Below are 12,605 nucleotides of genomic sequence, written 5' to 3' on the forward strand. Positions count from 1 at the left end.
TTCTACACACTAGTAATTTTCTACCTTCTCTTTTGTTTAGAACAGAAACTGTTATCACCACTTTGATATACCAAAATAATTCCTCACTGCATTTTAAATCTTACCCTTTTATGCATAAATCAATGTAGCCACCACCCCTCATAAGGATACTTCTCTTTACAGCAAATGGATACCATCACAGAAAACCACAATTGGACACAATGCAGATCATGGAAATACCAGGCCCAAAGGGAACATCTGTATCACAGCTCCTGCATATATGGCTCAAGGAACATCAGAGAAGAGTGGCTGGTAAGAATATAATATCAAGAATGGCAGAAAGCATGCTGTAAAACAGTCTCTCCCTGTCCTCTTTAACTTAGAACATACTATTACCTCTCCATGGAAAACCATCCACATCTGTTCCTCCTATGACTAACAATTACATTATTTGGTAAGAGTGTCCAAGTCTCCATATTTGGGATATGAAAATGAAAATATTTATCATCATAGGCATAATTAATTTTTCTATCTTAATTTCATTCCTCTGAAGAACAAAATTACTGTCATTCAATCAAGAAATGTCTTCTTTTTATCTTCTTTTCAGTTGAATTTGAGTTCTGAGACATTCACATAACACCAAACCACTGGATTGTCCATTGGTGTTTTTAGAGCATTCTTACTTCTGCTTATATTGCTAATTTTTTTGTCTACCTCTTGACCATTTATCCACCAGGAAGAACTCCTTGTAACCAGTGAGACAATGGTTCTAATACATCTTCATCAAATTGAAAACTAAGACTGTGGTTGTGACTGACTTTTCTATTTAGAATTCTCAGTGAGGTTTCCTGTTCTAGAGTCCAAGCATCTCCCGAGCATCATTCTGAATAATCCTGAATTCCTGGTGCTGAATCACAGATCTGACATCTCTCTTTCATTGAGCTTAGACTTGTTTCTTGAAGGTGAAGGTTACTACAGTCAATTCTAAGCAGCTCTGCAGATGTACTTCCATGAATTATTTTCCTTAACTTATTTTGCTTATAATAACAGTTTTTTCTTGTTTTTTTTCTGCTTTGTTTTAGGTTTGTCTTTATAACCCTTCAATGTTTTGAAGTTTATTCAGTTCACACACCCAAACTCATTCTTTATCTTTCTACAGCTTTGGTTAAAACAAAAACTTTTCATTAAAGCAATATCAGAAGAAAAAAACATTGCTTACATTTCAAAACACCATCCCAGTGCAAAATTAAAAACAGCTAATATTTACAGGATAAGCTCAACAGACACATCCCCAGAACATTTACAGTCTGCATCAGCCAGGGTCCCAGCAGGCAGCAGATGGTACACTCAGAATAGGAGACATTGAGTGGGCTTTTAAAATGGAGTATTTGCAAATGTGTGGGAGTTAGACACAAACTGCAGGAAATAATGGAGCATCCTTGAGTGGGGAGGACTACCCTAGAACTAAGAGAGAAGAAGCAGAGCAAGAGGAGGTGGGTTCTAGATCCTTGTGAATAACATGAGAATGAAAGGAAAGAGTCAAATCCTAAAAACAGAAATAGTCATGGCCAGCAAGGTGAGATGCTGCACTTTTGGAATCCCAGAAAGTTGAGAAGATAAGAAAGGAGTATTGTCATTGGTTCAAGACCAGCTTGAACCACTCAGTGAGCTACATGTCAGATTGAGACACTGACAAACAAAAAAGCACCAATCATAGTCATCACCACAAGCCAGAGGTCCCACTCCTCCCCATGGTATACATTCCTTTTTATTCTGCTTGTTTTTAAGAAGCTCACTGAGGGCTGCTGGTATCTCCAGATCCATTAACCCTGTTGCTATGTACTACAGGAACTGATCTTTTGAAACCCAGTGAGAAAAAGAGTGATCACAGATACTTTTCTAAAACGCAATCATCTTTAATCATTGAAGGCATATAATTTAAATAAAAACTAATAAAAGATATGATGTCAAATGCATTTCAAAACCAAGCTCCCACAAATACAGTATTTTCTTACATGCTTCCAAAATAATTTTTAAAGCATACACGGTCTGTCAAAAACTTTTAAGCTGTCATTTAAGATTTTTCAACACATCTTTAGTTGCAAAGAACACAATCTAGGGCAAACTGCAACAGTTGGCTAGTTTAAAAAATATTAGTAATCCATTTAAATGCATCCAAGAGGAAATTATCAAAGGAAATTTGTATCCTCTATTACCCTTTTAAAAACACAAAATCTGATATTTACATAATGCCTTTTCTCCTTGAGTACATATTTCTATCCTGTTTCCTGGTAATCTTTTATATCAATGTATTTTCATGCATGAAGTCTTTTGCTGACAATTCAGACATATATGTCTGTTTGTCAGAATTATACAGCTGTAACTATTTTAGGTAAATTAATATTTTAAATTATTATATAGTCAATAAAACCATCACAAATGCATTTGATATCTGGAAAGCATATTAGTAAATACAAATAAATAAAATATGTTACTGAGACAGATGTAATTAGCACTTTTATCTATACAGACATATTAATTAGTCCTTGAATCAGCTCTGTTCAGTTTCTTTTGTATATAGTGAAGCATTTATTGTTTGAATAAACAATCAGTTGACAATAAGTCTCCTCCTAAAGCTATACTACTTGACTGTTTAAACTGCTTTTAAGTTTTATGTCAAAAATTAAGCTTTATCTAAAATAAATGCTAATAACCAAACACTAACTCGATAAGGCTTTTTTTCGCACTTCACTAGATAAAAAAATACACTGAATTAATTTATTAAAAGAGGAGTTTATCATTTATCATGCCTTGTTTTAATAGGCTTTTGCTTTCTTAGTATCAACCATGTTTCAGTCTTCCAATTTTACATGCAGGATCGTCCTCTCCAGAGCAGTGCACCAGCATGAGACTCTGGATGGAAATGAGAGAAAGAGGAAGGGCATGGGAGAAGGTGCAGTCATGCTGGCTAACCGCATGGCCTGTATTCAGTCTTCACTCAAAACCAAGGCATGGTGGTCATACGTTTGTACTCCCAGTCCCAGGAGAGAAAGACAGGGTAGGTCCCTGGAACTCAATGACAATGCAACTTGATCTATTTGAAAATATCCAGGCCAAGGAAATACCCTACTTCAGAAACCATATGAACAGAACCTGAGGAGTGCCACTCAAAATTCTACCCTAGGAGGGGAGAGTGAGTAAGAGGGGCAATGACGTTGGCAGGGAATGAATGAGGAAAGAATAGTCATAGTGAAAACTGAGGTAGGAACTGAGAATCCATATGCTAAAATCCCAGATCAGATCTCAGAAACTACCAAATGAAAGTGAAGACTTGAAACCACTTTTTATGATAGCCTTGAAAGGTACCCATGGAACTCCGAGATAGCCATGCTTCATGCGAACGCTGCTTTCAAGCCTGCTTGCTTCCAGTCAGATCGAGGAGCCTAATTGTGGTCCATAAATAGTGGACCTAAAGGTATTAAATTTTTAAAAATGTTTCACCAAACCACTTAAAATTTTATTTATTCCTAATTCCCCTCTAATATGTAAGATATAAAGACACAAACCCGTGAACCAACCTCACGGATTTATGGCCCTTCCTAATCAGTTTCTCACTATTATCTAATTCCTGGAACTCTAAACTAAGCAGCCTTCTCCAGTCACATTTGTCTCTTTCCCTTTCTGTGTGCTTATTTTCCTAATTGTAGATAATATCTTTGCTCATGTGGCTCTTCTAACCTGTAGCACTGTGTCTGTTATAATGACCCTATCCAAATCTGCTCATCTTAGATGCTTTTCCCTCAGGAAATTTCTCTTCCTCCTGCAGACCCAACTAATCTCAGAGTTTCATTAACTTGCACACTCAACATGACTATAAATATCTGGACTAATTTTTTGATGGAAGGGGAATTAATAAAAATCAGTTAAAGATTTCCCATTGCACAATTTATTTTATCATCCTACTGAGCATCCCAAAACAAGAAAAGGAAAGACGATGTTGAAGTAGGCCACTTGTTTGTTGTGGCCACCCAGAACCAAAATAATCACACAGAAACTGTATTAATTAAATCACTGCTTGGTCCATTAGTTCTCACTTCTTACTGGCTAACTTTTACATACTAATTTAACATATTTCTATTAATCTGTGTATTGCCATGAGGCTGTGGCTTACTGGCTAAAGTTCTATCCAGCTCCAGTGGGGCTACATGGCTTCTCCCTGACTCTGCCCTTCTTTCTCCTAGCAAGAAGAGAAGTACATAATAGGAAAATAAGTTTTAAATTTCTCTTTTTTCACAAATGCTGTAGTTGTTTATAAAAAATCAGCAAAAACGATATTGAAATGTGTTACTTCTAAATGTGTTGATCAAAGTGGCCCCACTGAAACATTCAAACAACTTGGGCCCTATTGCTAAAGACAATACCTATGTATTTCGTTACACATGAAGTCAAGATAGTGCCTATCTAGCATCTTCACCACTACTGACTAGTGTTCATGGTACTGAAAGGCACTCTTCAGTTTATCAAAGAAGAAAGGTAACCATGAACCCTTCTAGAAGCCCTTAGATCTACAAAGGGGACCTGCCTGGAAGATAAGAACAGATCTTTAATTCTTTGTTATGCTGGTGCAATAGTGGCACAGCCATGGTGGAAAGGAGTAACCAATCACCATCTGATTGTATTTAAGGCTCACTCCATGAGATGGAATCCATGTCCAACACTGCCAGGGTGGCCAAGAAGCTGAGACTAGATAGATCATAGACTTAGAAGGAAAGCAAATATGATTTCTACTAAAGGGATGTAACAACAATGTTTCTTACCAACATTCCGCTATACCCATAGATCAATGACTCACTCAGCCATCATCAGAGAAACTTCTTCCTGTACATGGGAACTACTACATGGTATGTTTCGATCAAATTTCTCCTCGCAGGGCTCAGGGATGAGAAGGCAAAACAACTGCAAAAGCCAGAGGGGACAGATGATATCAAGAAAACAGTGTCTTCTAGTCACAGCAGAATTGATGCACATATGAGCTCGTCGAGACTATGATAGTGTGCACAGCATGCACAAGTCCAAAGCAGACAAAGGCACAGAGCTGACATAGGAAAGTAGTGATGAGTTTCCATTCCAGATCCAGAGAACATCTCCAATTGACTAGCACTCACAAAGAAAAAGTAGGTTTCTTCATGAGAGTCTCACTAGGTCTATAGACTGCCACACTTAAGGGCATGCCCCATGGCCAACATAAACCAAATCAAAGTTATGTTTGGAAGATTTCATTCCTCATTTTACTTGGTTTTGGCATTTTTTAATCTTTCTGGTCTTTTGGTTTCCATTTTTATGATGTGTCTGTATGTGTGTTTTCCATGCATTTTTTTCTTTTGTTAGTTTATTTAATTTGTTTTTTCCTTGCTTGTTTACCTTTTCATTCACCTGTTTGTTTTTATAAGAAAGAGAGAGAGAGATTGCTGTAAGAGATAAATTATCAGGGGCAGTGTTGGAAAGCTCACGTTGGTGGCAAGGACAGGGAAAAACTGATGAGTAGGATGGGTAGACCAACCCTGAAGTTGCCCAGGCCCAGAACCAGGATTTTGACTTGATTATGACATCCTCCACATCTATCATCTGCTGGAGCATGTGAAGGAACCTGACCCACAGACCCAAAGTTTCAGGATCTCCATAACTTACTGCAACAATAGGATAACCAAGAGGAATTCCAGTGAGGGCCCAGCATCAATAGTATAGGAGAAACCAGAGGCCTTGAAGCAGATATGATGAACACAGTAAAGATATATGAATGGAAAAGGGGGTTTACTGTGTGACTCACTGTGTCACACTGAAGCTTTCATGGTGAGATATTTAATTTTTTTCAATTTTCCCTTTTATTCTCATTAATTTTATTTTATTTGGGGACAGGGGTAGAGAGAAAATGTGAAGGGATGGGGAAATCCATGGGATGGAGATACATAATGTAAAAGATACAGAGAATAAATAATAAGAAAGAAAAAAGAGAGAAACGGGCATAGAGTTGGAAAAGTGGGGAGGTATGGAGGATCTGGAAGATGAAGAAGGGAAAAGCATGAATAGAACATTCTGTATAAAAATCTTCTTTATTTTAAATTTAAAATAGAGAATCATCACTATACAAGGCAAACAAACTTTCAAGACAAATTTCTAGAAAACTTGGTTCAAGTATCTTATAAAGTAAAGAAATATAGACTGCATTTACAATAAATGGTCTGGGAAAATTGAATAGCCACATGTAAGAAAATAATTCCTGAACCAGTTAAAAAAAATCTCAAAATGGGTCTCAGACACAAATATGCAAGCAAAACTATATATTCCTGCAAGACAGAGGAGGAGAGGTCTACAGAATACTGGATCCCTCTGTGACATGCAAATAAGCATCAAAAGCACGGGCGTGGAAACAAATGAGAAGACAGATTTCAATTTTATTCTGAAAACCATGTCAGAGGAAGGAATGAAAAGACCCTGACTGGTGGAAAAGATATACAGGATATTTTATTATTATTTGAAATATATGAAGACCTCTTAACACACAATAATACACTAATAAAAGGGTTAGAGATTGGTCCAAAGTTCTTTGCAGATACTTGACTAGAGAAGGGTTTCTGGGGGTGAGCAGGCCTGTGAATGTGTGATGCTCCTATGTGCCACTAGAGAACTGCAAAAAGAACAGTGAGGTGTGGTGACACATCTTACAGTAGCCAAAATCCAAACCATGGACAATGTCGAGTGCTAGCAAGGCATGCCCACTGGGAATGAAAAATGGGACATTTTCATCCATCTCTGCCCTCAGAGATCAAGGAACTATATGGAAGAGAAGGCAGAAGAAATACTGTAAGAGCCAGCGGGACTGCATGATACCAGCGAAAAGTGTCTTCCAGATACCACAGCACTGACACACAGATGAAGTCACTGAGACTTTGGAAGCATTCACTGGGCCTACACAGGTCCAAATCTCACCCATCTATGGCCTTCCAGATTGACTTTCCACTCTTCTCTCATTTCATTTCTGGGGACAGCTTCTTATCAAACTAAACATGGTTTTCCAAAGAAATCTAGCAATTGTTCTCCTTGGTATCTAGCCAAGAAACTTAAAATCATTTACTCTCACAAAAACCCGTGGACATATTTATCATAGCTATATTCATAATTTCTAAATTGAAAGCAAGAGTCGTGTTCTTCAGTCCTGAGTACACAAATAACCTACAGCACATTTAGAAAATGGAGTAATGTTCAGCATCTAAATGAGTTCTGAAGAGTGAAAGCCCAAAAAAAAAGTAACCAAAAGGTGTTACTGTCCATTAATAAGTATAAAAAGGACACCCTGAAAATGTTACATACTCATGATTCCAACTATGCAACACTGTGGAAAGACAAAACTATAAAAATAATAAAATACATTAGTGGTTTCCACAGGAGGGATATGGAGAACAATGTACAGGAGGATGTTAGAATAAAGGAAACTTTCTCTGTATGACTACAGAGTGGATACATGCCTTTATACACATTTCCCAGTTTGTAGGATGTACACCACCAGTGGCAGCTAATCATGACTGTCATCTCGGTGGGACTTGGCCATACCTGGGAGACAAGCATCTGTGTGTGTCTAGGAAGGAGTTGCAAGAGTTTAACTGAAATTGAAAGACCCACAATAGATAGAAGCACCTGGGCTTCATTAGCTGAGGCCAGACTCTGTTAAAAAAAGCACATGCGCTGGTTCTCCAATGGTCATGCTTGAAAACATACACATGAGTAACCTTATACATACTAAACAGATTATATAGGAGTTTTATGTATATACACATATACATGTAACATCAATTAATAAGAAAGAGGCCATAAATTTAAGGGAGGCAGGAGGGATATATGGGAGGGTTTGAGGAGGGAAGGGGAAGGGGGCAATGATGTAGTTATGTTGCAATCTCAAAATTAAAAGAAACAATTATAAAAATAAGAGAAAAATTTGGGTTCTACTGATCCTCTGCTTCCTGGTGAGAATCTACTGTGATAAATGGCTTCCTGCTGCTGTGCCTTCCCTGCCATAATACACTGTACCTTCTTTTGTTGGAGTACTGAGAAAAGTAACCACTGTACCACTCAAGCTAAGCCATTAAGTCAAGTGTGTGCTGTGAGTGATTATTATAGAGCAATATAAGTTTATCTGTGGTGACAGACTTACAGCTCCAGTGGAGAATGCACAAAGCAGGTGAGATAATACAATCCGGAGAAGCATTCTTTTTTTTTCAGAAATTTCTTTTTCTTCCTTTTGCATGAAACTTAAATTTTCTATCAAATTTTACCCTTAAAAATCATTTGAGGGAATTGGAGGGATGGATCAGCAATTAAGAGCACTGACTGCTCTTCCAATGAACCCAGGTTCAATTCTCAGCACCCACATGGCAGCTCAAAACTGCCTGTGACTCCAGTTCCAGGGAATCCAACATCCTAACACAAACATGAAGAAAAAACACTAGTGTGCATAAAGGAAAATAAATATAAAAATAAGTTTTAAAAGATACTATTACAAAGAAAAGTTTCCTTGATGGGACATAAAGACTATATTTATCTGTAGGTAGATAGAGAAATTTTTAAATATTGTTGTTAGGCATCATCCTGGTTTAGTACCCTAATAGTTGTGGGTTCTCCTCTAACAACCATAATATAATTTAGTAGTTAGCTAGATTTTCACTACAAGTCATGTTTGGCCTCTTGTTGATCTCTTAAGTCCAATTTGAAGGCTGTTAGTTATGGCCAAGGTATGAAAGTTTAGGAAACGGGAATTCAGGTCAGCTCCAATTCATTAATCTCTAGGCTTTGTTTCTGTGGTAACCAAGGGAAACAGCATTAGTTGTATTTTAAGAAGCCTCATGGTCAGCCCCGGACAGTAACTCAAAAGAGGTCTTTTCATGTTTGGTATTGGGGTTTTTGTTAGGTGATCTTAACTCTTGAAGTTTACACCCATCAATCCAGATGGAAAAAGTTCGTTGAAACTAAATATGTTCAAACATGAACTGAACAAGGAAGACATCAATGAATATGCTAAATAAATATAATAAGTGGATGATGGAAAATCCCTTGAGACTTCAACAATGCCCAAAGGAAAGCTAAGCACAGGAGAGATCATTTTCCCTAGGGTAGAGCATACAAATGGGTGGTTCAGTTCCAGAGGGTTTTATTTAGGAATATATATACATGTTCCTAAATATATATGTTCCTAAATAAAGTATATATATATATATATATAGTTATAGATATAACAGTAAAAAAAGAGGCCATGTATATGAAGAAAAGAAGGGAATAATATATGGGAGGGTTTGGAGGGAGAAAGCGTAATGAAGAAAAATGTCATTATATTCTAATCTCAAAAATTAAAAAATAAATTGTGTGGCAACATAAATTTGGGTGTGGGCTGCAGGGATACAGCAACCAAACAGCACATGTTTTTGCTTTGAGAATGTTTAAATGGTGTTTCAATGAAGATAAAGAAAATTCTCAAATCTGTAGAATGAGGTGATCTGTATCCAAAGAAAGGAGCATTTACTTGTTCAGTTTGTGTGTACAGCAGCTGTGTAAAATCAGCGTTTTCAAGGAAAACCACAGCTCTTGGTTGATAAGTCGATCAGTTCAATCAGGAGCTTCTCCACGTTATGACATCCATTGATCCCCTGTTTCTGTTCTTTCATACCTCAGAAAAGCTAGCAAAGATGGTAAGAATCAGGCCTTGGATCAGGTTGTAGTTAGTGGATGACATGTTTCTAAATTGTGTCTTATTGCTGAAATTTCCTGTACTTGAAAAGTCACTTCATTATGGGATAGAGGAAAAAGAAACAATGAATGAGAAATGCACATAGAAGACATTAAAGTGGCTGGAAAAAAAGGTCAACAAAGCTATGCGGCACTGAAAGCCAATAATGTCGGCACCAGAGCCCAGGGACACTCAGCTTTTCTTTCTTTCTTTTTTTTTTTTTTTTTTTTTTTTGTAGAGATCAGGTTTCCATGGACAAGGAATGTGGTTATGTTTGCTATACTAATGGTCTATTTCTGCTTACATCTCTAAAGATTTGAGCAATGACTTAGCTAAGTTTGCAAAGCCCCCAGAAACTCCAACTTCATTGACAACCTGCCCATCAAAGAAACTTAAGTGATCAGAAGTGAAAGAAGAGTTCCATCTGGACTGGTGAGTGGGTGCGGACCCTGGGGCAACCTGCCCTGGAAGAGAGCACAGACCCCCTCCCCCAGCTCCTGCTGCAGGCTTGTCTTTGTTTCTCACGTCCCTGCCTCTCCCAAGCCTCCCCTAGTGTATTCAGGTGTCCTGCTCCTGTACTAAGGCCATCCACCCAAAGGGGTCAGACTCTGGCCTCCAGGCAGGTCTGAGGATTCCTGCAAGGGAGTGCGGGCTCCTTCAGATTGTGCTGCCAGGTTCGCTGTGTGATATTCCATCCCGCCCTACCCCTACCTTGGCCCTTTTGTCCAGGCAGCTTCCCTGGGCTGCCTGGAATCCCTGATCCTGTGCAGTGGAGTTCCATCTGGACTGCCTTTCCTAGTGTTTTCAGGTGTCCTGCTCCTGTACTAAGGCCATCCACCCAAAGGGGTCAGACGCTGGCCTCCAGACAGGTCTGAGGATTTCTGCAAGGGAGTGTGGGCTTCTTCAGATTGTGCCGCAAGGAATAGGTCCTGCTCTGGCACTGGGGAGATCGAACCAGATTCAGTCACAGCAAAGATTGGTCTAGGACACCAAGTGCCTCCCGACTCCATTTGAAGGAAGAGATGGGCAGGCGCCAATGCAAGAACTCCTCCAACAACATGAAAGGCACCATGACATCACCAGAATCCAGACATCCCAAAACAACAAGAATTGAACACCCTACCCCAGAAGATATAGAAGAAACTGACCTTAAACAGTACTTTATGAAAATAATAGAGGACCTTAAACAGGAGGTAAAAAGCTGCCATAAAGAAATGGAGATGACAAACAAAAAGGTAGATGAAATAAATAAATCTCTCAAAGATACCCAAGAAAAACAAGAAAAAGCAATCAAACAGGTAAGGGAAACAGTACAAGACCTGATAAATGAAATGGAGGTAATGAAGAAAACACAATCTGAGGGAAGACTGGAAATGGAAACTCTGAGTAAACGAACAGAAACTTCAGAGACAAGTATTTCCAACCGAATACAAGAGATGGAAGAAAGAATCTCAGACTCTGAAGATACTATAGAGGAAATAAATTCATAGATTAAAGAACTAAACAAATCTAACAAATTCTTAACACAAAACATCCAGGAAATCTGGGACACCATGAAAAGACCAAACCAAAGAATAATTGGAGTAGAAGAAGGAGAAATATTACAACTCAAAGGCACAGAAGACATATTCACCAAAATTATAGAAGAAAATTTCCCCAACCTAAAGAAGGATGTTCCTATGAAGGTACAAGAAGCCTACAGATCACCAAATAGACTGGATCAAAAGAAAGCATCCACACGCCATATAATAATCAAAACACAAAACATACAGAATAATGAACAGATATTAAGAGCTGCAAAGGAAAAAGGTCAAGTAACATATAAAGGGAAACCTATCAGAATTACACCTGATTTCTCAATGGAAACCATGAAAGCCAGAAGAGCTTGGATAGATGTGCTACAGACACTAAGGGAACATGGATGCAAGCCTAGACTACTATACCCAGCAAAGCTTGCATTAACCATCGATGGAGAAAACAAGATATTCCAGGACAAAAACAGATTTAAACAATACGTAGCCACAAATCCAGCCTTGCAGAAAATAATAGAAGGAAAATCACAAACCAAGGAGTCCAACAACGCCCACAATAACTCAGGCATCTAGCGACGCTTCACCAGCACAACTAGAAGAAGGGAAACACACAAACTCTACTACAAAAAAATGACCGAAGTTAACAACCACTGGTCATTAATATCACTTAATATCAATGGACTCAATTCACCTATAAAAAGGCACAGGCTAAGAGATTGGATACGAAAACAGGATCCAACATTCTGCTGTTTACAATAAACACACCTCAACCACAAAGACAGGCACCTACTCGGAGTAAAGGGTTGAGAAAAGGTTTATCAAGCAAATGGCCCTAAGAAACAAGCGGGTGTGGCCATACTAATTTCTAACAAAGTTGACTTCAAACTAAAATCAATCAGAAGAGATGGAAAGAGACACTTTATACTCATAACAGGAAAAATCCTTCAGAATGAAGTCTCAATCCTGAATATCTATGCCCCTAATATAAAAGCTCCCACTTATGTAAAAGAAACACTTCTAGAACTCAAGGCAGCCATCAAACCACACACACTAATAGTTGGAGACTTCAACACTCCTCTCTCACCAATGGACAGGTAAATCAGACAGAAACCTAACAAAGAATTGAAAGACTTAATGGAGGTAATGAGCCAAATGGACTTAACAGACATCTATAGAACATTCCACCAAAATAGGAAAGAATATACCTTCTTCTCTGTTGCTCATGGAACCTTTTCGAAAATTGACCATATACTTGGTAACAAAGCAAACTTCCACAGTTACAAAAAAATATTAGTTAAAAAAAAATTAGTAACCACCTGTGT

The 12,605-nt window shown here is 38.2% G+C and overlaps 1 pseudogene; it reads left to right on the forward strand.

Annotated features, from left to right (window-relative positions):
- The first annotated feature begins 200 nt into the window (after nucleotides 1-200).
- Nucleotides 201-10,151, forward strand: LOC119815294 (annotated as a pseudogene).
- The last annotated feature ends 2,454 nt before the right edge of the window (nucleotides 10,152-12,605 follow it).

This window comes from Arvicola amphibius, chromosome 5 (assembly GCF_903992535.2).
Source record: "Arvicola amphibius chromosome 5, mArvAmp1.2, whole genome shotgun sequence".
Lineage (NCBI taxonomy): Eukaryota > Metazoa > Chordata > Mammalia > Rodentia > Cricetidae > Arvicola > Arvicola amphibius.